At 39.6% G+C, this 26419-nt stretch overlaps 1 long non-coding RNA gene across 2 annotated transcripts in view; it reads right to left on the reverse strand.

Annotated features, from left to right (window-relative positions):
• Nucleotides 1-26419, reverse strand: part of LOC116662659 — an 87128-nt gene that overhangs the window by 39104 nt on the left and 21605 nt on the right. For both annotated transcript variants that reach the window (XR_004318637.1, XR_004318638.1), the window contains one exon: nt 17694-17833. This is a non-coding gene — a long non-coding RNA (uncharacterized LOC116662659). The remainder of the gene's footprint in view (nt 1-17693; nt 17834-26419) is intronic.

The following is a 26419-nucleotide window of genomic DNA, read 5'->3' on the forward strand; positions in this document are numbered from 1 at the left end:
TGGGCTGGAATTCAAGGCAACAATAAATGTAAGTGCCAACCCAGTTTTTCACATGCCTGAACTGAAAATCTGTAAGAGACATGTGAAAACACAGAACACTTATCTTAAGCCTCTCCCACAAAACTACTACCTCCACCTCTGACTGTTGTCAGCCCTGCTGCCAAGAGACACAATGAGAACTCCCTCCCCCACTCCCATTTCCTGTTCTGCTTCACGTCAAGAAAATCTCTGAGTACGGCTGTTGTACATGTCGGAGCTGAGAACGGAAGTTCTGTATGGCTGTTTTAGAAACATGACTTCATCAGGACAGAGGTAAAGTCGGAGCAGTATTAGCAGTATTAGCCACATTCCCCACCTCCCTTCTCCTTCCTCTTTTGATAGAAAGAGAACTCCCTCCACCCTCAGCTATTCGGTTGTTGTGTATAATCCAATGTCCTGCTTGTCTGCAGTGCCTCCCCTGGCTTCTCCACTGGCTGGGGGAAGATATTCAGACCAGAAGAATCAGCAAATAGGAAGACTTCAGGGGTCATTTGATTATACTGACTAGACAGGGGCATATTCACTGTTCCATGCTTTTGCTCCTGGATCCAAATCAGAGTAAAGGTAATTTGAGAGTCGGACCCATACCACGTCAGCTTGCAGCCGGCAGTGCAATCCCCCCAGCTGTTACCCTACCACCTCTGTTGTCACTATTCTGGGGTGTTGAGTTTCCCACCCCAACAACTGTTCAAAGAACTTCACTTAAGTAAGTTGTATGAAACCATTTTATAGTGGCTAAGGCAGAGAGGATTTGAGGGTGGGGCTGGATATGATGTGCTTAATGGCACATTAAACAGAGTCAGGTTAGTGTTCCAGGCCTCACTCCGACCCCCTAGACATTGTTGTTATTTGAACAGGAGAGTTATCAAGGCGAGTCTAACAGAGTAGAGATCCACAAAATTTTTTCTGAGTCCTTAGCAGTCCTATTTTAAAGAATGAATACCCGGGGGAAAAAGTTGGGGTCAACCTGAAAGAGGTCTTGAATTTATTTCTTCAAAGGAAGAAATAGCAAAACAAAAATATGAATGTTTTAAATTTATCTTCTCCAGATTATCCAGTAAAAAAAAACTAACGTACACTGGAAGCAATGAAAATACCATAAGAGGATTTATAAATAAAATTATAGTGACTGAGCTTCTGAGTCGACCAGGAATCAGGAAAGTATTTGCTAGTCTCACTTGCATTCCTTAATTACTTCTATAACTTTAGGCAAGTCACTTACCTCTTTTAAAACTCATTTTCCTCATTTGCAAAATGATGGGGCTCGGCTGGATAATTTCTAGGGTGTTATTTGTATTTGGTTCAATGAAATATTGTAAATATCTAAAGGAAGCCAGTATAATCTGCTGTTTTCAGTGAAGTTGGCTTCTGAGCTGTCACTAAAAGGGAATTTAAAAACCACAAACCAGTAGGTGGCAATTTCAGTGAAACAATCTGTAACTGAATTTAAATTACACTTTAAAAAGTCCAATCCTACTGGAGAATATCTGAGAATATTGAACTGCACTGACCATTTCAACATGACTGTATCAGTAGTGGTAATATTAAATGTTACTAATGTTATAATAATATTAAAAAGAGAGCCAACTCTAGTAGCATTACTGTACCACAAAGAGAATACAAAATAACATGACCCCTATTATTAGGCATTGTGGGGATCGGTTATTTTCCAATGCCATTGCAAAACACGTGTCATCAGGAAAAGAATGTCTGCTTCAAACCCTGCTAGGAGAACTAAGGCAATTGGAATGTTGGAAGCCCTGTCTCTAAGGATTCAGAAAGCAAGGCTCTTACACAGTTTTATATGAAAAAGTAATTCTCAAGTGAGGTCCCTGGTGTGCCTCAGAATCACCTAGAGAGTGAGAGCGCACGTCCTCAGGCTCCACACAGATGTACGGAATTAGAACGCTAGAAGCTGGACATTTTAATAAGTACCCCATGTGAAAGAAAAGACTCAAGAACCAAAGGTCTGGAAATGTACTTGTCGGGGTTGGGGGCAGCCTTCTTTGCAGAAAATACCACAGTGGCTCTCGGAAGAAAATCTAGGTCCCTTCAAATGAGAAAAGATGTTCTGTGTCAATTTATCAGAATCCAATTAGAAATCAAATTCATTAGATTCCTTTAGAATAAAAGAGGGTACAGGCTTGGGCACCTGCCTTGAGCTTGGCAAGGTGAGGGTGGCAGACGACAGTGTTAAGAGCACAAGCAATACAGGCACTTAGTTTTGTTACTACTATCTCAGCACCGCATGACAGGATCTCAGTGATAATTTATTAAACGTTTGTACTAGTTTCCTGTTGCTGCTGTAACAAGTTACCACAAATTTAGTGGCTTAACACAAGATAATTTATTCTCTTACAGTTCTAGAGGTCAGAAATCTAAAATGGGTCAGCAGGGCTGCATTCCTTTTAGAGACTCTAGGGGAGAATCTGTTTCCTTGCTTTTCCAGCCACTAAAGGCCTCCTGGCTCCATCGTCCATCTTTAAAGCAGCAATTTGATGTCTTCAAGTCTCTCTTTCTCTTTGGTTGTCACGTCTCCTCCTGCTTCGGCCCTCCTGCCTCCCTCTTCTCAAGCCTCTTGTGAGGACACTGAACCCACCTGGATGATTCAGGATAATCTGTCCATCACAATATCTGTAACTAAATCACACCTGCGAAGCCCATTTTGTCGTGTGAGGCAACATATTCACAGGTTCTAGGGATTAGGACATGGATATCTTTGGGAAAAGGTTGGGGGAACATTATTCTACCACAATGTTGAACAGAAGTTTCCTAAAGTCTCAAACCTTTGTTCTCCTCTGTAAAATGGAGTTTCTATAAGGATTAAATACAGTAATGACTGTAAATGTACAATAAAAGTTACCTATTACTGTTATACCTTCTAATTGTTCTAGAACCAGATTGCTGACAAAAAAGTGATGTAAATATACTAACCTCTTCTTTATTTTCTTCCTGCTGGTACTTCATTACCAGGGGTATAAACTTAAATTCAGAGCACCTCAGGAAACTTAAGGGTCTTCTGTATCTGTCAGGGTTTAGTGAAGGAAACAGGAGACTCTAGGTATTTACTTTTATTTATTAAAAATATCTAATTAATTTATTATTGTATTATTTACTTTGGCAGTGGGCGGGGGGAGGGAATTAGGTTTATTTATTTTTAAGGAGGCACTGGGGACTGAACCCAGGCCCTTGTCCATGCTAAGCATGCGCTCTCCCACTTGAGCTGTACCCTCCCCACTTCCATGTATTTTAAGTAGAAAGAAATGTGACACAGGGCATTAGATAATCCTAAAATCACTGGAAGGGCTAGGAAAGCAGGGATCAGCAGTAGCCACTGCAGTATTGAGTTTGAGAACACACTGCTATCGTGGACTCTAGGGACCAGGAGACACTGCCAGAGTGAACACAACTTCCTCTCCAGCCCCTGAAAGCTGCAGTCTGGAAATTCGAAGTCTGAGTCCAGCCACCACCTGCCTCTTGACACACTGAGACCTTGTCTGCCATTAGAAACAGTCACAGGAAGATGTTCTCAGCTTCACTCCCATACTCCAAATCATGTGTGAGTATATCCAGTTACCAGAAAGCCTTGGCATCAAGAGAGTCCGGAAAATGCAGATTTCAGTTTGCTAGCCTTGGCTGTAGGGAAGTACAGAGAATGAGACTGAATGCATGCTGAACAACAGTCCACCGTATCAGCAGTATAAACAGAGGTCTGAGACATAGTATGTGCTCAGTAAATATGTTTCCTTTCCTAAAAAGTGGGTTGGCCAGCCTACAGGTTTCCTATGTTGGAACCAAGTTTGGCGAATGAGTTAAAATGCATACTGCTAATTTAAATAGTAAGAAAGTTCTCAAAGCAGGATCTGGTGGGGATTAACTATAATCAAATATGCACCTTGTAATAAGTGGGTTCTCAATAAGGATTCTTTCTCTTTCCTTCTATTCCCCATACAGTTTCTGCCTACCAAAGGCAAAAATGGAGGAAGCCTTTGGTTTGGGACTGTCCCAAGCCCATTTAGCCGTATTTTAGTACCAACGAACCTCCAACTCTACTGTGCAACGTGGTTTTGGCCACATCAGCCACTCTCTCGTTATAACCTTGAACACGGTGCATAATTCCTAAACCCTCTATCATGGTCTTAGGAAGTATCAAAACAAAATAAAACAACAACAAAAGAGCAAGCCATACAGGGTCCCTTGCCTTTACTTGTTTTTCAAGGGAAGACAGATAATTTTGAACTACAACACTGGAATTATATAATGTGGAATGGGAAATGACTATTCTTTGCAGAACCTAAAATTGCTTTTTTGGCACCTAAACACACAACTACAAAACATCAATTTAGTAGCCTATGTCAAGCAAAGAAAGAGTATATTTTTAGATTAAGAACATTACTTTCTCTTCCATTACACTAATTTACATAGATAGATGTCACCTTTAATACTATATACAGTGTAATTTTGATTTAATCAGTCCAACGCTTCATTTATTTAAGTAGGTAAAGATGTCTCTTTAACCTCACATGTTAGAAAGATCTTAAACTGAACACAAAGTGCTGGTTTTTCAGTATGAAATGAAGAGCAAGTTTAGAGCATTGCAGTGAACTAGCAGAGCCCCCCAGAGAACACCCTGGGCTGGTGGTTAGTGATGTGAACAGCCTTCGTGTTTTCTCCCCCACAGTGGTGTGTTTGGAAAGTCCCAGCAAATCTGGCTCTGTGCCAAGCAATTGAGGGGCACATTTTTTCCTGTGAATCGAATGAAATACCCCTCAGCAGACCCACCCATGGAAGGCCCCAGGAACAGCTGGCTGGAATTAAATGGCTTTTATTCCTGTATTGGTAATGGCCACAAGCCAGGAATTCTATACCCAGGACGCATGCAGCCTTCAGCACACATGAGCAGTGGTATTGATTGTGGCTGGAGCTCCACTCTTACGGTGGACAGGATGTGAATGATTAATTTTTCTATTAAAAAATTCCTGAAGGATATGGAGGAACTGTTTATTTTTCGCTCTAGCCCTGGTTTTCCTGATACCCACATCATTCTCGTATGTCTACCCAAGAAAGGGGAGAATTGCACAATTATGCTATAGATTCAGATGATTCACACAACTAACCCAGTCAGAAATGTCCACAAGGGTTCAGATTCACTACATAATTATCTAATGATTTCATCTGACATTTTGAGCACTGGACTTACAGTCAGAAAGACTTGATATCATAAAAACATCATTTCCCTCGAAGTACCCTGTAAGTTCACCTGGAAGAATAAATATACTGAAATAGGTGAAAAGTTTTTGGAAAAAAAAAAAAAAGAATTACGGTGTGAAGACCAGACTTATCTGATGAAAAGCATGCTATAAGGCTATAGTAACTTAAAAGCTGTGGTATTAGGTGAGAAGAGATATTCAGATGAATAGAACAGAAGACACAAGACCTACTGCCTATGGGAATTTAGTATATAATAAATATTGTAACTCAAATCAATGAAGAAGGTATAGATTGTACCGGAGGTTGCACTGGGACATCTGGGGAAAACGTAAGTTACAATGTTACCTTTAGGATATACTGCCACTCTCTCAATCTGTAGAAAAGACAGTTCATAGAAAAAGTAACACAAATTCCTATGTACATATAAAAAACATGCTATTCTTATAATTAAAGAAATGCTAATTAAGCATAAAAGGAATAATTTTTGCCTATTAGGCAACTTTCAGAAGTTTCAATAATGGTGCGAGAGTGAGGAAAGGAGTATTTTCATGACATAACCTTTTTCAAGGCAATTTGACACTAACAATCAAATTCTTAAATGCACGTAACACTTGCCTAATAATTACGCTTCGATATTACAGCAAAAATATGCCAAGATATTTATTGCAGCATTGCTTGTACCAACAACTATAACAGAAATAATCTAAGTGTGCAAGGGAAATAACAAGCTAAATTATAATATGTTCATGTGATGAATGTTATTAAAAATCATTAAAAAGGCCATATGTATTGATACATAAAGAACACAAAATATATAAATAAATGGAAAAATTCATGATACAGAAAATTCTTTAAAATATGTAATAAAAACACAATCACAGACAAAAAATTTTTCAAAAATGTTATATAGCTAAAATTAAATGTAGGTATATATATAATATATTTTTTCTGAAGTGAAAATTATTAACAGCAATTATCTTTCAGGAGAGGTTCCAGGGATGGCAGTGTGTGGGTGGGTGGCAGGGGTGGGAGGTAGAGGTGAGGAGAAATTAGCAGGAATTCACCATGGAAAAGCTGATTTGATCTAAACTGTGATTTGTCTTGAATCCCAAATTAAAGACTTGGAATTGGAACTGTAGGCAACAGTAAACAATCATAGATTTTTAATAAATTGTATTTAAACTTCTGAACAAATACTTTAAACATAGTTCAAAATCAAAAGAAAAATAAATGATACACAGCAAAAAATTTTATTCTTATCCTTAACTTTCATCCTCCTAGTTTGCCATCCCCCCAATATAGGTAACCACTGTTATTTTTCTAGTATTTCCTTCAGAGTTTCTTTATATTTGTAAAAGCACATATAATTATGTGTATTTTTGACAAATTAATGATACTTATTTTTCTTTTTATAAAGAATTTGGCATATTATACAAACTGGTGAGTACATTGCTTTTTTTAACTTCAGGTTTGAGAGAACTTTCTGTATCACTGCATACAGATATGTACTTGTTCTTTTGTACAGCTGCATAATAATCCACTGTATGGTCACCACAGTTCATTTCATTAGTCCACTTTTGTTGGCTTTTTTTTTAAATTGAAGTATAGTCAGTTACAATGTGTCAATGTCTGGTATACAGTCTTGTATATACATACATATATTTGTTTTCATATTCTTTTTCATTAAAGGTTATTATAAGAAATATTGCATATAGTTCATTGTGCTATACAGAAGAAATTAAATAAATTTTTTTGTATGTACTGGTTAACATTTGCAAATCTTAAACTCCCTAATTTATCCCTTCCTACCCCCTTTCCCCCAGTAACCATAAGACTGTTTACTATGTTTTTGAGTCTGTTTCTGTTTTATAGATGAGTTCTTTAGTATCCTCTTTTTTCTTTTTTTTTTTTAAGATTCCACATATGAGCGATATTATATGGTATTTTTCTTTCTCTTTCTGACTTACTTCACTTAGAATGACCATCTCCAGGTCCATTCATGTTGCTGCAAATGGCATTAGTTTATTCTTTTTGTGGCTGAGTAGTATTCCATTGTATATATATATATATATACCATAGCTTCTTTATCCAGTTCTGGACATTTAGGTTGTTTCCATGTCTTCCTTTTACAGCTTCTTGATTTTAAGTCATAATTAGAAAGCCTTCTCCTACTCAAAGATTATAATATAGTTCTCCAATGTGTTTATTTAATAGCAGTAAAGTTTTCACATTTAATTCTATGATCTACTTGGAATTTCTCCTGCTGCCAGCTGGGAGGTATGGATTGAACTATATAGTTTCATTGAAGATTTCTGCAGTTTGTCTTACACAACATCATGGCCATTTCCTGCACTGATGAATGATAAGCCTGATACAGAGATTTGTGATATATTTTCTCCCCAATGTCTGACCACTCACAATTGGCATTTGTAGCAGACATTGCTGGCTGCCCAGCTGCCAGCTATTTCCTCCATTTTCCTTGAAACAAAACCCTAACTTTGCTTGGGTGACTATCCCTCCATGTGACTTAGGGTAAATCTTGGTTAAGCTAAGCCTGCTATTTGTCTTCTCAGGGACTGGTTTCAATGGTGGCATGTGATGTCTTTCTGGCCCATGAGACGTGGGAAAGGTTTTGCTGGAGGGATTCTAAGTTTTCCTCCATCTTAAAATGAGACCAAAAAGGGGGGAAAAATCCCTCTTCTTCCCTTTTGCAAAGCATTGTCAGGTTTACATGGGAACCCAGGAACTGAGACAGCAACTTTCTACTCGTGAGAGGAGACTGCCAAAGACGAAGCCAGTTGCTATGTTTGGCAGAGCAGGACGATGAAAGGAACTCGGATCCTGGTGGGTGTTACTGAGATGCTGAATTTACCACTTTGCAGCTGCTCTTCCTTAGGACTTCTTGAAAATAAATTTTCTTCACTGTTGAGTAATGAACAATGAGTCATCTGTAATTGTAGCATCCTAATACAGTGGTCCACCAGTATTGTGTGGAACATGAAATATAGGCATACAAATACAGAACACCCTTGACAAGAGTTCTTAACACTGCCTTCATGTTGGTTTCTCAGCCTTGCATATTAACAAATTTAACGCATCTTCTGGGTCAGCTCTATGCAGTGCTACCACAGCAGAGTTCAGACCAAAATGTCCATGTAGTTGAAAAAATATGGAAAACTGGAAAAGCAGGTGTATAAAAATTTACAACATTAAGTTCAAATGTTTGACTTATACCCCAAACAGAATTTTTTATCACTGTACTTTCCTGGATTTAATACAGCAAATTATCAGTAATATATTCACAATCTATTTCTGAAACAGAAAAAAATTAAACACAAAACCATGTATATAGGGGTGCAATTTTTTCCTTTTGCCTCAGGCTCCAATATGGCTTGGCATGGCATTGCTGGATCCTATTTTTATTTAAAATTGTGCATTTTAGTTCACTATTGATTTTTTGCATTAATTTTGATTTTTTAAATATTGCATAAAAATAGTATTTATCTTGATTATTGAGGTTTTTTTCAGATGCTGCCTTAATTTTTGAACCCAAGGTGAATATCTCACTCATCTTGGTCCAGTCCCAGGCCTGCGAGCCATCATGTCCCTGGGGCAGCACAACTGGCACAAGATTTCTAGATGATGTGATTCAACTCTCTGTCATCTAACTTTTGGGATTTATAGCTCCCCGATTCTAAAGATGACTAATTTTTCAGAGACTCTCTGGGTTGGCCCTCCTATTTTTCTCTTTGTCTTACTTAGCATCTTCATGTTAGGAAAAATGCACCCCCCTCTAAAAAAAAAAAAATCCCCATTGAATAAGCCCTAACAGCAATTCTGTGTGTGGAACTTTGAATTATGATTTAGAAATGTAAATGCCAGTTGTTTATTTTGGATCAAGTAAGCAGATTGTCAGGCCCAAGGCAATATATGTAACAAGCCCTTTGGAAGTTAAGTTTATTTTATTACGATAGCAAGTGTTTTTTAATCTTTTCTAACCTATAGACAACTGAAGTATTTTCTGCAGTCAGGCTGGGAGAAGACATTTTCAGATAAATTACCTCTTACTACACTCTGGAGACATCGTTCATGCTGCTATGTAGGAACTTAAAGGGAGAGGCTTTTTGGCAGATTCTGAAAGGGGACAGAAAAGGAAAGTGAAAGGGTCTTTCCAAATACAGTAGTCATTGAGATAAAAGGGTTGGGCAAAGCGATTTTTATATTCAGGCCCTAGATACCTTTTTCAAGATAGAATTGATTCAAATCGTTTGGTAAGTACTACGGCAGAAATAAGAAACTGAAATCAGTGGGAAATGTCAATTTCTCACTTAACAGCATTTTGAAACGTCTGTGTAGCAGGAAACTTAAAATGTGGCCACTCGACTACAGCTTGTGCAGACATGAGACAACTCACGGCTCAGCTGAGACTTTGCACTCCTGTATCTTAGTGTTCTTGCTGCTGCTGTTAGACTACCAGCTCATTAGTATTTAAATCAGCTCATAAATATTTCCTGGAAATTCACAGTTGCTTAAGCTTCACCACTATTCATTTCCAGTTCTCCTTCTTTAGCCTTATTTCAAGCCTTTGTTTCTTGAGCTGATAACGTTGCAGGAGGGTGGATTTTATTGCATATTCATCTTCCTGATGTATGGTGATGACAAAAGAATGGCGGAAGTCCTCTTAGAGGATAAAGATGAGAAACAGAAAGGATGCAGAAGGAAATTTTACTCCATTTCCTTTGTACAAACAAAATTATCTCATGATGGATCATGAAAGTCTGCATAAAATAAGAACATCTCCAAAGCATATGCCAACACAATTTGACCTGAATGAATGTTTCTTTCACATACTCTTTAAAAGCTTTGAAACACAGATGAAACATTTCACTGGGGGCAAGCCCTGGATTTTCCCACTGGGGAGATGGTTGCATGGTTACAAAACCTCTTCTGTTCAACATAAAAGCTGTATTTCTAATTATAAAATAATGATGACAGAGAAGGGTCAGTTCCATCATGATATTCTGTACAGTTTTCAGTCAAAGTTCAACCCCAATATCCACATACAATTCCAACAGCTAGTTCTTTTAAAAGAGTATGAATAAAATTTAACCAATGACAAATGAGACAAAAATAAATACATCATATTGCATTGAATCTAAAGTGCTATTGTTTCCAAGTGCCATAATTTTGCATATCCATAAGAAAGAAAAAGGTGTTACAAATTAAACCAGGGCATACTATTGATTGTAAGTACATCCTGATTTCATTTCGGAGGTGTGAAAAAAATATGAACTAGTAAAATATGTTAATTTTAAAAACAGCTTGTTCTGGAAGAATAAAGATCATTTGATAGCTGTATTACTTGAGTGTTACTTGATACTACCTTTCACTACTACTCTTTTTACTATGTTATTATATTACTTGATAATAGTGTTACTCTCTTTAGCGGAAGATCTACTCTTAAGAAGCAATGACTTTTCCAAAATCATATACCCAAGAGATATGAGAAGCACAGAGAAGCAACACTCTAGGAACAGACCCTGAGAGTCCGCCCAGGATAGCGGACACTGACGAAGTCTTGTCATTGATAGTCTCATGTCATTTAATCATGTGCTCCAGAAATCTCCTAGAGGTTAACTCCAGAATAAATAGAGATCTGCCACGCCCAGGCAATTAAGATAGAATTTTTGGCTGAAAAGCTTCTAATCCTATTAAATATAGTCTAGACAACTTAGCCTGTGATTCAAGACCCCACAAAATCTGGTCTGAAACTGTTTTTTAAAGTTTTTTTCCTTTTACTTTTCTGTATGTAATTTATACTTCCACCAAATTGAATCACTGAAATTTTGTAAACACACACAGTGTATTACCTCAATTCCCTGTCTTTACTTGTATCGGTTTCTCAAACTTGGCACTATCGACACTGTGGACTGGATAGCTCTTTTTTGTGGAGGGCAGTCCTGTGAACTGCAGGATTATCCACAGCATCTCTGGCTGCTTGCCGTCCACCAGAGCCCTCTTTCCTACTGAAACAACCAAAAGTATCTTTAGACAAAGGGGCAGGAGAACCTCTGCCTATACCATGCTGGCCTAGGGAAAGACAGAGTACAAACTTTAGCTCCCATGTTCATGAGCTGCTGGATGCTTGAATTTTGTAGTCACCCAGCACCTATTCTAACAGCACCTCATTTTCTTTTAGGGGAATAACCTTTCCCCCCTGAATGTTGACTTGATGGGACTCTAAGTCTTAGAGATAGTGTCTTGCCTGCCTCTCTCCAAGTGGTTGGCAATCTAACACTTCCTCCTAGGACGTGGACCATTTTGAGCAGAGTGATGGCAAAAGGGTAAAAAATGTTGGAGCAAACTGAATCCTGAGTGAGATGGTTGAGAAATCCTTGCTCTCTTTGTATCTGTCCTAACCCTTATGAGGACAGGAGTTTGTTTGTTTGTTTGTTTGTTTGTTTGTTTGTTTTAATGATTTGGCTTTCTAGATTTCCATCCTCTCAATATCCCAAGATTCCTCTAATAAATGACATTTTTGGTTAAATATGTTAGAGTTGTATTCTATTGCTTATCTGCAAAGGTACCTAGTTGAGACATTGCTATTGACTAGCTCTGTGTTCTGAAGCTAGTCTCTTAACATCTCCAAACCTGTGTCTCTCTTTTGCAAGTTGAAAGTAAAAGCTATTCACCTTTCAAATCTGCAAAAGACATCCTACTTGATGTCTCTGCCTCTTTAAATCTGGGTTTCATGTTAAGTTCTGGAAATGAATAAGGTAGTGTCTTTGTCCTTATGGGCTCACTTTCTTCCTCTGACAAAATTAATGGCAGGACCCAGACAACACCACAAAGCAGAAAAATGGTTCTGAGTTGAAACAGTACCAGCAGGTCAAATGGTATTGGCTCGAAGTGGCCTTTCTCCTGGGCACGCCTACATATCACTCCTTTTTGTGCTTACTCCTTGCTAATGGCATCCCTCCCTCTGGAGGACGGAGAGGGCTTCTGTCACTGAGCTTTATGCACTCATTATTCTACACCCCCAGCCTGACAGAAGCTGCTGAAGTGTCTGAAATTCTGCAGTACTGCTAGGTTAGCAGCGGGAGCAAATAGAATTCAGGGTCAGCATTTTCTATTTCTCATCTGACAAACAAGGTCAGGTACTTCTCTGAGCACTCCACTTCCAATAGCTGCAGAACACAAAGAGACAAAGAGGGGAAGGGTTTCCAGAAAGACTGGTGGTTAGGCGCAAGGTGGGTTTAAGTTTTCAGCTTTTGTTGTGGGAGAGGAAAGTTCTTCTCATCCCAGGCTTCACCTTTTCAGAGCTGGGGAAAAAGAATCCAGGGAGAAAGCCTCTTTTTGTGCTCCTTTGCTCCCTGCACTGAAGTGCCAGGTGCAGAACTAGGTTCCCAGGGGAATTGGGACATCATTTTCCATCAAAGTCTATTTATTTCAGCTGTAGAGTATTCCAGATTGGAGATATTTCTTCTGCAAGTGTCTTGATACTCTCTTGGGAAGTCACCCCGCATGAGTGATGGGCGGTAAGTTCTGCTTCTCCCTTCAGGAGGAAGACTATAATCCATATTGGGCCAGTTAGCATCACAGGAATGATGTGCCCCCATCTGGGCCAATGAATGTCATCTCTTCGACTTTTGCTGGTTGCTAAGCTAACGGTAACCCAGGCCTCTTCTTGCCCTTGTGTCTACAATCTGTGAGCCTGGAACATTTCAGGAGCCACTTCCATCATTTGCAGCCATCTTCTCCAGAGAGTACTCTGGGACTTGGATTCATCTTACGATCTGAATCTAAATTTTCCCCATGTTAAGGATACTTTCCAATTGCTGGCTCACATAGAGTATTACGTTTTGCTTTTATCAGGTTGGTTTTAGGTTTCTTAAAAATAAATCTTGTTACTTCTCTTATATGGTAACCGGCACATTGCCTTGTAATTATCTTTGTACTTATGTGCCTCTGGAGTGGACTCCTTACAGATAAACAATACTAATTACCCATCTGGCTGGCATCTGGCTGGCATTTATAAATATTTGCTGAGTCACTAACTAAATAAACAGCTGATCTTGCATTCACCTTTTCTGGATGGTTCCAAAGACTGCAGTGCTTTTTGATGTACAGAGTTTTTATAAGACATTGTGATAGATTAAATTATCATTCAGTAAATATTGACTTTCCCCACCAGGATTCCACAAAAATAGTTTATTTCTCCTCCCTTGATTTCTGCTCTGGTTACTTCCTTTGGCCAATGGGATGTCAGAGGATGAGATGAGCAGAGGCTTGGCAGTGCCTGAGTGGTTGAGCCTGTTACCTCATACTCTTGCTCATCTCCACGAGAAGAGCCTGCCTCAGGCAGATGCTGGTTCAAGAAGGATGAGAGACAAGTGCAGCAGATCTGAACCCAACCAACAGCTTGGAGCCTAGTCCAGCCTGGATAGACTGTACTCTAGCTCACCTACAGATGCGGGAGCGAGAAGTAGCAGCTTATTGTTGTCTGCTCCTGAGATTTGAGTGGTTTGTGATGCAATTTTATTGTGACAATAGCCTACTGAAACACATCTGCATCAGAACAACCTGAGTGCTTCTTATGAATGAGATTTCTGAGCTCCACCTTAGACCTAATAACTGATAATCTCTAGGATGTTTTTTAGAAGTCTGTATTTTACCAAGATCTCCAGGAGATTCTTATACTTACTCCTGGGTACAGCATTTATCACCATGCTATTTTCATCGACGTGGAAAGAGCAGTAGGTTAGCACCCAGAGAGCTGCTGCATTTACCTACAAAAATCTGTTCTGAGAAATTTGGGGCTGTCAAGAAGCCAGGAAACAAAATTTCCTCACTGAGTCATTTAATTAAAGATGTGGAAATTCAGAAGTTTAAAGGCTTCTTGAGGTGATTTATAAACATAGCACTTCTCAAAAAGCTATCCTTTCACACAGGTGCCCAGTTAATACCTCCTGTTTAAATCTGAATAAGTTATAACTAAGTGGCCTGTAGAACATTAATGACAACACAATATTGAGTAAACATGTACTTAGTAAGCTCTTACTAAAAACATCAGGCATTCTGGAGGACAATGGAAAACTCAAATATGCAAAGAGCTTCCAGCTAGTCAGGCATGTACCCTCCATGTACAGAGATGGGTGTCTGGGAGTTTTCAGAAAAATAAGGGACACAGTTCTTGCCTTCCAAATGCTCTCTTGGGATGACTTCTATCATTTCTGCAGGCACTCAATCACGTTTCTCCCCATCTGCTCTCTTTGGAACCCACCTTGGTTCCTGTCTCAGGGAGAGTATTCCTTTTAGGTGCAAGACACTCTCTCTCCTCCACCTTGAATTCACCTCAGTGTTCTTACCCCAGGTTTCTTCTCCAGTGTACTACTATCCTGCCTGGAAATTCCACCACTCAGCAACTATGCAGATGACCAAGCTCCCGCACTCAGGTTCTACCATCAGCATCCCAGTCCTACCTGGCCCAGAGCATTAATCACGAACAAGAAATTTCATAATGGACCTTTCAGATCTCGAAATCCATGGCTTGAGAAAGTATCTTTCAGTAGAAGATAGAACAAGAACATTGAAATCTGCAGGGGAGTCTCCCTCTGTGGTTAATGTGCTGCAGACCAAGTATTGATTTGTGTTGTTTGCTCATCTGCTAACCTTGGGGAATGAGTTACTCAAGTCACCTTTGGTTTCTGACAACACAGGGCACACAATGTACTTCTTCTTCTCCTAACAATATAGCGTCATGTACCTAGGAAATTGTCCTGTGCCTCTCCTTGTATTACTCATCCTAACAGGGTTTTGCCCTGTGAGACTTAACTTTCAAAAAGGACAGCTGGGCTCATATCATGATATCATCCTTACCTTATATGGACAATTCTAATGGTATCAAACTTGGTGAAATACAAGCATTTCTAAAAAAAAAAATTGTGCATTTGATGTGTAGTTTTCTACACGGAGTTGCCCTCAAAATATTTAACAACCCTTACGTAGGGGAACAGAAACAGCAGGCTTGTGGGCTGAATATCTTTCTAATTCTAGTTCTTGGATCAATTGGTATCACTTGGCAGCTCTGTTTTCATTACTGAGAAGTCCCATGACTGAGCATTCAGGAACTGCCAACAATTATCCAAATGGCACAGCTTAGGGGAACTCACATTCCCTGCTGGATCTGCTCCTGGGTGATGGCCTGGAATTTGAACCACCACTGCCATTTGTTCTCTGAGGCAGATGCTATTAGTATCCCACCCAGATCCTCCTTTTCTAGGCTGGAGCTCCCGCCCGGCTCCATTTGCTGCAGGTGTTGGCTGCTCAAAGCAGTGCACAGCTGCCTCGTTGGGCACCTGCCCTCTGCCAATGAGGATGTCCTTAAGCAGAGAAGCCAGCGAGATTATTACCCAATGGGAGGGTGGTCTGTAACCCATGACTGACAGAACACACCGGGGTACAATACATTCTCCAGAGTTCCCAGTGAGAGAAGGCTGAGGCCAGACTTCTCCTGAAACATCTTTTCCTAATAATTTCCCTTCCCTGGTTCTGCTTCCCTCACTCCCTTACGGGTTCTTCCTGAGTTACTCTCTCACTCTGACAACACATTGCTTACACAAGAATCCCAGTCTCAGGTTTTGCTCCCAAGTAGCCTGTCCTAAGACACCTTTCCAAATAGGGTGAGAGAAATCTTCCCTCATGATATTTTGCCATTGAGAACAAGGTGGCTGAGGACCAAACCCTGGTTCAGATGCACCTGAACTCTTCGGATGCACTTAAACACCACTGAAATACAAGAGGCTGCCAATTGGTCAGATGCAGTGAACAACAGACATTGACCTGGATACACTGTTCACAGACAGACATCTTCATTTGAATTTTAATGGAACTATTTTAAAATCCAGCAGTTGCAAAGAGGAACTCATTCTTCATGTAATAGTTTCAGCTGTGAACCACTGGAAAAAATCACCTCTGACACCAAGCTGGGAAAGAACGCAAGTCACATGTCACGCACACACGTTTAGGTAATAACAGAGCAACAACAGAATTTTCAGAAACAAGTGATACATAGCTCTATGAACACCCAGTTAGCATAGCACAAACCCCATTCAAGTGTGATTCATCAAAGGCATTTGTCTGTATAGCTGCAAAATAGTTAGAAGATGGTAGAAAACGGCTACTGGGGCTGGAATACTGTTCTCTGAATGAAAGATCAGCCCTTGCCTTTTTGAAACAATTAAGGAAATCATCACTTTCATCTTCTAAAGGCCTTTCTCATTCTCATCCCAGGCATTTTTAATCTCTTTCTTTTATGTTTCAGTTAACGTACCACCTGTTCCCTGGAAGCTGTGCTTTTAGCTGAGCTACTAAAAGCAAGAAAGCATTAATCAAACATTAGCACCTTTTTTGAAGTCAAGCGTAATCTAGAAGTGGCAGACAGTGAGACCTTGACACATAATCACCTCTAACCTTTCCTTGGGAGCACATCTGCCCAGGATATTTATACTCTTCAGCAGCTTCCCTTTATCCCATGGCCAGAATTCTGAGAATTTAGGTATGTTCTCCAGCTCCACTTCAGATACTGAGAACACGTAGAGATTTCCTAATCGCTTACATGTCTCAGAGAAAGGCACATGTGTGCGCTGTCTTAACAATGTCAAGGTGTTGGTAAAGAACTTCTGCAGGCAGGGAGTTGGCAGGGCCTCTGTACCTGGGCATCACCCCATCACAGATGCTGCTTGGAAACTTCTTCCTCTAGTGGAAGAAATGTCCTTCCTATCTAATGGGAGGAAATGTCCTTCCTATCTAATTGTGGGCTTGGGATGCTATCTCAAGGGCCATGCTCTGGTCTTCTCTCTCTCCAACATTTCCTCTCCCCTGGGGAATCATATCAGTGTACATGTCAGTTCTAGTATTACTCATCTTAAAACACATACATTTTCCTTCCTTGATCCCAAATCACCAATTTACTGATTTCACTCCTCCCCTTCCAGGAAAACTGATAGGAAGAGAGGCCAGTACTTAGTGTCTTTACTTCTTCACTCTTCCCTCCAGGGCAGGCTTGCACGCCCACCTCTCCACTGAAACTGCTCTTGCTGAGTCATCAATGACCTCTGTGCTGCTGGCCCTACAAATGATAGATATATTTCTGTCCTTGTCTCATTTGGCCTCTGAGTAGCATTTCATGCTGCTGAATACTCTCCCCTATTCATAGAGGGTCCCTTCTCCTAACTTCCATGCTGGCAGTGGTGTGCTAGAAAACTGGTCCCAAGGAGGGGAAAACACCCTGATCTGTAGCATTTTCCTTTTTCCATCATGGAAATAAATACTCCCAGAATCAAGCTCCCAGTGGTTTAACAATGGCTCACATACCACTGTTCCCATGAATGAAATCTTAACACCACTTACTCCTAGTTTTTTCCCTCAACCTCTGGCCTTACCTGCTTCTTGCATTTTGCTGGTCCTTCCTTCAGAACCAGAATTCTAAACGTTGATATTCTTTAGGCTTTGGATCTGGGGCCTCTTCTCTTTTCCTTCCTTTCTTCATAGAAGATCTCAACTATCCACATGGTTTTCTTTCCTTTAAAAATTAAAAAAAAAATTGCATTTATTTTTACAATAGGCAAGAAGGTAAAAATAGAAATTATATAAAAATACTTCATGAAGTTTCATATCTGTTCCTGTCCCCATCCACCCCTAGCCATGTACCCTTCAGGTAAACTTTTATTAGCTCCTTGCGTATTCTTCCAGAGTTTCCTTATGTATGTGTGAATATCTGCATATGTATGAGTGTATGTGTGAGTGTGTGGATTCTTATTTTCCCCTTCTCTTACATAAAGACCGTATCAAACACTATTCTGCATCTGGCTTTTTTCACTTTGCTGTATATGCTAGTGCTTTTTCTATTATCAGTAGAGAGATAGCCACGTAATAAATACTATCTATATGCTGACCACTACCAAATTCATCTGTTTCGTACAGACCTTCTTCTCTGGGTTACAGACTTTCCAACTGTTTACTTGACCCTTGATATCTCCAATGTATCCAACTTACCATGTCCAAAATGAAACACTCGTTTTCACCTCCTATGGTGGACATTATTTTGTTGGCCCACCCAATCCCCGTGACCAGGTCAGAGCACCCTTTTCCAGCTGCTGTACCTGTTGGCTGCTGATGGCTTACAGCTGCCCCCCTCCTCCAGAGAACTGACTTCAGCCAAAGTGACCCATTGTGTCCTAGAAGTATGCTCACAATCAACCACGCACTGATACTGGGACCACTTATCTTAATAGGGGACAGACAACTCTGCAGGGAGATGTATGAGCACCCAAAGTTCTCCTTTGTTCCATTCTTATTACCCCTTCCCTATTCTGCTTCTCTCACTCCTTTCATGCTTTTCCTGAAGAGCAATTCTCCTAATATATAAAGATCTCCTACAAGTCAATAAATTCACAAACCCAATAGTAAAATGGTCAAAGTATGTAACAGATTGATTACAGAAAATGTGATACAAATGGCTCTTGAAACTGGAAAATATACTTAATATCATTTCCAATAGAAGCACTATCAATAAAATTATATTAAGAACAATTATTTTTAGTTATCACATTGACAATGATTAATAAGTTTGAGACATATTGTAATGACAACAGTAAGGGGAAAAAGGCATCCTCGGGTATTCTTGGAGGGAGTGTAAGTTGGTGCAACACTGTGGACGGCATCTGATGGTGCAATCAAAATTGACACCCATCTACACTGTGAGTCAGCAATGTTACTTCTGGTTGTTCATAGCAGCAAAACACTGAACTAACTTTAATGTCTATAAGTTGGGACTAGTGATATGAATTATAATACTTCCATATAATAGAATACAGTCAATAAAAAAGGAGGATATGCTTTGTGTTCTAAAATGGGTTGACTGCTAAGATAAACTGCTAGATAAAAAAAAGCAAGATAAGGTATAATGCATGTATTATTCTATGGATTTTTTCAAGTGGCATAAAATATATATTTGTATATACATTAAGTATCTCTGGAAGGATACACAGGTGTGGTATAATAAAATAGAGTTATTTGGTCTTTGCCTCAATTTCTGGCACAGAGCTCCTAAAACCTTTGGAAATTCCTGAGTAATGGAAGTGTCTTCTATTACTCATAATGTGCCCCTACAAACATATCTGAGTTTATGAAGTGACTCAGGATGGGTTCCCTAGATAGTTTCGAATAGGGGCTGGTCTACAGAAAGACAAAGCAAGTAACTAGAGGGTTGGAATTTTCAGCCCTGCCTTTATGAAAGGGAGTGGGGCTGGAGATTGAGTTCAATTACCCATGGGCAGTGATTTAATCTATCATGCCCATGTAATGAAAATTCCATAAAGTCTCTTGAACAGTAAGGCTTGGAGAGCTTCCAGGTTGAAGTACACATCGATGTGCTGGGAGGGCAGTGCACCCAGAGGGCATGGAAGCTCTTCACACAGCCCCCAACCTGCCCCCTGCCCTACGCACTTCTTCCAATCGGCTATCTGTGAGTTAAATCCTTTCTAATAAACCAGTAATCATAAGCAAAGTACTTTCCTGAATTCTGTGAGTCATTCTAGTGAATTATCAAACCTGAAAGGGGGACTGGGGACCTCTGAATCTGCAGCCAAATCAGACAGAAGTGAAGGGCCCTGTGGTGACCATCCATCTGTGGTTTTATAATGTCTGTACCCACCAGATTCTCCAGGGGGAAAGGTAATTGTGGTGATGACAACAATGACAAAAATTAGAAAATTATAATGACCAGGTTGGTAACCACTATTAAAAATTCTGGTATGGCTGTTATAGTCCTTCCGCAGCTGCCCTGCTCCAGCAGTAAATATCTGCATTCTGTAGGGCAGAATACAAAGTTAACTACAACCTGGCCAGCTTGTTTAGAAAACTAATTAATTCACTTCTCTACAGCTTTAGTTTTGTTTCCTGGAAAATAGACTGAGGCAAGTTAAGAGATAATTCTGTATCTACCATTTGCAAGCTGGAGAACAGGAAGGCTGGTAATGTGATTCAGTCTGCGTTTGAAGGCCTGAGGACCAAGGGAACGGATGGTGTAAGTCTCAGTTTTAGTCCAAATGCCTGTTTCAGGAGCTCTGACATCCAAGGGCAGGAAAAGGTAGATACTTCAAGGAAAGAGAGTTGATTTGCCATTCCTCTACTTAACAAACTGAGAGAGAGAGAGAGAGAAGGAGGTAGTTCTTTATTGGGAGGTATAATCCCAGGGCAGTGAGAGTGAGGAAAAAGGAATTAAAACAGGTAAGAAGAGCAAGCAAATACTAACTGGCTACTTGTTCACAAGATTGGAAAAGATGCAGCAGTTTCTGTGACCACAGGGGATATTTCTAGAGTCTGTTCAGAAAATCTGTTCCTTGAAATGGTCCACTGGACATAGGAACAGAGAGAATGTTTACCTGCTGTCTTCCTCCCATCTCCATTTACCCCTTGGTTAAAGGTCACCTTATAGAGATAACACCTCTGCAATTCCTGGTTGTATCACTTGGTCCCTTTGGCACTTCATTTAAGTTCAGAAATGGTGAGAGGAAGAGAGATATGGAGTGTGGGCATCACACTAAACAAAGCCAATGTCACAGTGATGAGGGAGGCAGAGCAGGCAGTCATGGTCTGGGAGACAGACGAGGCCATGAGAATCTGAGGAGTGCATACAATGCCTTCATCTAAAAGAAGGATGCTGTGTGGCAACTTACCTGGATATATAAAATATGGAAAATGGATTTAATTAGGAGATTTTTTTTAAAAAAGAAAGAAAACAAATATAAGGGTATACAATACAGCCAGAAATGAGGACAGTGCAAGACTGCTACCCTTACGCACTTCTTGTGCTCCAAGCTTTCCAGCAGCCATCACCAGAAGGAAAGCCTGATCAGGTCTACTGTTTATGGGATTCATTCATAAATGTGTAGAGATTTAGAACCTGGGCTTTTGGGTCAGAGTTGCATTTAAGGGCTCAGTCACTGTGAGCAACAACTCTTAACGTCTCAACTCTCCATGGGGAAAATCATGGTACCTGTATCAGCAAGTTGTTGTGAAGATCAAGTAAGGTAAGAGATGTAAAGAACCTGAAACTGTGCGTGGCATATAGAAAGGCTCAGTAAACGTTGGTCAGGAGAAGTACAACTCTAGTTAATACCACCTTCCTTATAAAGGTCCTCTATAAAGATTCTGGGATAAAAGTCAGCAAAATATCCATTCATCAGTTAAAACAACGAACTCCAAAAGCATGTTGTTATCAGTGACCCTGAACCAAGACCGACAGCATCACTCTAATGTGCAGCTCAGGCAACACATTTCCGTGGCGACCCAGTCTGTACCAGCCCAAGCACACAGCGCTCCGCAGCTTGTGCCTCATCTGTAGCTGGAATGGGCTGTCTGACTTGGGGTACATGGACAGACTGAGGGAATGTAAACAACAGCTTGAGCATGTGGACAGAGACTTTCCAGTAGTGTTGTCCAATAGAAATATTACGAATATAACTCTAATGACATTTATAATGTTCAAATTGTCAAAAATTTGTAACTTTTCAGTAACCACATTTTAAAAAGAAATAGGTGAAATTACTTTTACTTATCCAATATACCCCAATATTATTTCGACATGTAATAAATATAACATACTACAGAGAGATCATTTACATTCTTTTCTTCATAACATGTTTTCAGAATCTGGTGTGTGTTATACATGTGCAGCCCATCACAATCAGGATGAGACACATTTCAAGTGCTCAAAAGCCATGCAAGTCTGCTGCACTGGGCAGCTCAGGGCTGTAACTTTTATCACACTTATTAAGAACCAATGATGAGGATGGATGGACTTCATGAAATTCTATGTATTACTGCCTTTTTATTAACTGAATCCTCATTTTTTTTAAACTGAAATTCTATACGAAAACAGAATTATCTAGTTCTACAGGTACATAATTATGGTTGACATTAAACAATGAACTATAAACATGAACTTGGTTAGACCATTCAAACTGTAGAGAAATTGTTAACAGTCCTGTTTACTCCCCCCAAATATCATCTGTGTCTACATAAACACTGATATTATGTATTTACATGAAGAGGAGCATTATACTGTTCATCCTGTCCTGAACATTGGTTTTTCAGTTAATAACATATCTTAGAGGATTTTCCATGTTAGAATATGATACCCACTTCATGTTTGTTCCAAACAGTTATATGGTATTTGATTATAGCAACGTACAAGAATGTATTTAACCAATCCCCTTTGGATGGTCCTATAAGCTGTTTCCACCTTTTTTCCCTCTTTTATTTGGCTGTTACAGACACTCTTGCAATGATTGTGCTTGTTCACAACCTTGTTCATGTCCTTATTTAGCTGGTGTACAAACTTTTGCAAGGAGTTCCTAGATATAAACTTAAAATTTTGATCAGTTTGCCAAATTTCTCCAAAAAAAGTTACTCAAGTTTATATTCTCAAAAAATGAAATATCTGTCCCTATGCCCTAACCAATTATTGAGTTTTATACATTTTTTTCACTTTGCAAATCTAAGTAAAAGTGATAACTCAGCTTTGTTTTGATTTGCATTTCTATAATTGAGTGAGGTTCTTTTTACGTTTTTGGCCATTTGCTTTTATTTTCTGACAGCCTATTGTATAGGTTACACAGTTTAATACACACAGTTTGCTATGGTATTCATTTTTTTCATGAATCCTTTTTCTCTCATGTGCGAGAAGTTTTCTTCTTTACTCTGTCATTTGTCTTTTTATTTTGTTTATGGAGGTGTTTTTGCCTTATTTAGATTTTACATTGTTATGTGATTGAATTTATCAATCTTTTCCTTTATCCTTATCTTTTCAACAGATGTTTAGCTGGACATTTTCCAGATGTGTTAACTATAGAAACATAAAGCAAAAATGTTCACGGTAGAAATACGAAAAATGCAGATAAGGGGATGTAAGAGAAAAAATGGGCACTGGTATTCCCACCATTAGAAAGTAATCCTGTTTTGCTGTGTCTAGTTTTTTAATGCACCAATTTTTCTTGATAATGAGCGAATTGGAGGCAGACTTCCCAAGTATACAAGGAGGCATAGTAGAATAATATTTTTTAAGTACTAATGTAATATAATATTAATTAATGTAATAGTTTAACAAGTTTAATTAAAACATTATGCAAACTTTAATAAGTTTAATTAAAATTAATTAATATATGTTTAAAGATGAATGGTTTTTATCCCTAGAGTGTTCCCATACTTTGGGCCAGCATTTTCCCTATTTACTCTGACTGATGAAGACCCCACCGGCTATGAATGAGGGCGAAGTGGGGAGACACTGCTGTGGGTCTCTAGCACAAGGCTGACCCCTTTCTGGGCTAACAGGAATTGGGGGGCTCAAGAGCCAAGAGTCTGCCTTGTCTTCCCAGGGGGTCCCAGGAAAATGACGAAGGTCTGAGATTGTCTTGCCCTTTGCCCTAGTGTGTGAGTCAGGAAGAAGAAATTTCAGCATAGCAGGTTAGTCCCAAGTCTCCCACAGCCCAGAGGGGCCAGGAGTGCATCCATGCTTGTGCAAGATGGGTACAGGAATATTTCAAGGAGGCCTGGCAGATGAGCAGATGCTTCATATTGGGAAGAGGCGGCCCAAGAGCAGATGTCAGCACTGTCCTCATATCAAAGGCCAGACGGGAACTCGGTTGCTTCTGTGGATGCCAGCGGGGAGAGATGCTGACAACTGATGACTCCAAGGAACAAGGACACAGGAGAGGATGCCAGCATGGACAGATGATAACCAAGGACCAGATGAGCCCCCTCTATGTCCAGATGTTCTATTAGTCTCCTCCCAACTCCCCAGGGCGAAGGTGGGAGGGAAGGAGAAAAACCCTGAATGGATCATGTTTACTGAGAATTGTCTTATTTCCAGTTCTGCCATCACATAGAATGGGGCCTCAAGGCAGAAATTAGAGTCAGTTATGGAAAATACAGGTTTTCACATTTTTGCATACCTGAATTTTATGGTCAGAAACACTATAACCACTACAAAGGTAAGACTGAACTGAGACATCAGAGAAGGCCTTTGATAAAAGCATACTAGAAATATTTTCCACTCTGGAAAAAAAAGGCTTGTCGTCTGAAAAAGGAATCTAGACTGTAGAAAAAATTGGCAGACAGAAGGAGAGCAGTGGGGTGATTTCTCTTTGCTGCGTGGACAAGTGTGGGAAAGTTTTGGTGACACATGCAGCAGTTGACAGAAAAATGTAGTAGAAAGGCAGTATGTCACTCTACGGACTTATCTTGACGCTCTAGAAAGCATGGGTCTGCAGCCTGCATTCAAGATTCGTAGTCTTATAGTGAATCTACGAAAGAGGTATTTGTAAATTCCTAATGTTCTGATAGTTCCCACTTCTGCTCAGAGAGACATATAACTATGCTCAATGGTACACAAAGTTTAGAAAGAGACAATGATGACTGTATTGTCATCCCCAAACAGATGTATTCACTAAAAGCAGAGGTTCTCAACCCTGGCTGTTCATTAGAATCATCTGAGGAGCTTTTAAAAATGTTGATTTGGGGACTCAACACCTCCAAGATTCTAACTGAATCAGTCTGAAGTGGTTTGCGATTATGGGATGCTAGAGAACCAGGGGAGGACAGGAAATTGATTTTGCTTTGCTGAGCACCAGCCATTTGGACCCTCCTATGGAAAATACTGCTGGTTGTCCCCTATATTAGGAAGAGATCTTCTAATTTGTAGTTGGGTTCATTGTCACCTAAAAGAAAGGCTGTATTTCGCGGTGTCTTTGCATCAAAGTCTGGGCCTATTGACTAAGTTATTTTGCCTCTTTTCCCCTTTGCGCTGAAAATTTAGAATGTGTTTGGCTACTAGTAGCAGAAACTCCAGCCCATGGTGGCTTAACAATAGGGTTCATTTTCCTCCCATAACAATAGGTCTGAAAGCTGGCAGCTCAGAGCTGAAGAAACAGCTTAAAGATGTCATCAAGTCCCAGTCTCTTCCTCTATTTCCACTCTGTCAGTGGCTTCTCACATCATGATAAGTGACACAATGGTTGTCACAACTCCAAGCATCAGTTCTTTGTTTAAGATAGGAAGATGATGGGAGGGACATCTCCAGCTATTTCTGTCTTTTTTATTATTAAGAAAAGAAACCACGTTCACAGAATACCTTAGCAGACTTCCAAATATATCTCATTGGCTAGAACTGTGACTGGTGGCCACCCCCAAGAAAAGAGAGGCTGCTAATGAGTATGTAGATTTTCTAGCCTCAACACTGGGAGGGAGAAGGGGGATGGAAAAGATGTCAAGGTCCATCCATCACATTCACCAACAACTTCAAATCAATCAGCCTTTCTGCTCACTTTACCTTATGGAATTGCTCTTGAATCTCCACAGTCATTTCTCTTCAATCTCCACAGCCACTTCTCTAAGTCAAAACCACATTATTTATAGGCTCTACTTTTGCCAAAAAAAAAACCCCTCCAGTCTTTATTTGCAATGTGCATTTGCTGTAGTATTTAGGAATTTTCAATCTTGCTATAAAAGACAGAACATACTCGACTCATGCAACTCTTAAGAAGTATGAAGTATTGGCAGCAAGCAAACAAAGAGCTTCTGAAATACAGGCAAAACTAACAGGATGTTTAAGAATAGAGAATGATTAAGCGAGTACCATGTGAAACTTCGGTAGAATTCAAAAGATATGTTAAAAAATAGTAAGTTATTAACCTGTGAGACATGCAAAGAATACGTAGAACTAATAGAAAATACAATACAGCAAACAAGAGAGTTGCTTGTAGACAGAAAGGGATGATTGTGCAGCACTATTTACAATAGTCAAGACATGGAAGCAACCTAAATGTCCATCAGCAGATGACTGGAAAAAGATGTGGTATATACATATACAATGGAATACTACTCAGCCATAAAAAAGAATGAAAATTTGCCATTTGCAGCAACATGGATGGACCTAGAGATTATCATACTAAGTGAAGTAAGTCAGATAGAAAAGACAACTATCACATGATATCACTTATATATGGAATCTTAAAAAATGGCACAAACTTTTTTTAAAAAAAGAAACAGACTCACAGACATAGAAATAGAAAACAAACTTATGGTTACAAGGTGGGGAAGAAGGGTG

This window comes from Camelus ferus, chromosome 3 (assembly GCF_009834535.1).
Source record: "Camelus ferus isolate YT-003-E chromosome 3, BCGSAC_Cfer_1.0, whole genome shotgun sequence".
NCBI classification, from domain to species: domain Eukaryota; kingdom Metazoa; phylum Chordata; class Mammalia; order Artiodactyla; family Camelidae; genus Camelus; species Camelus ferus.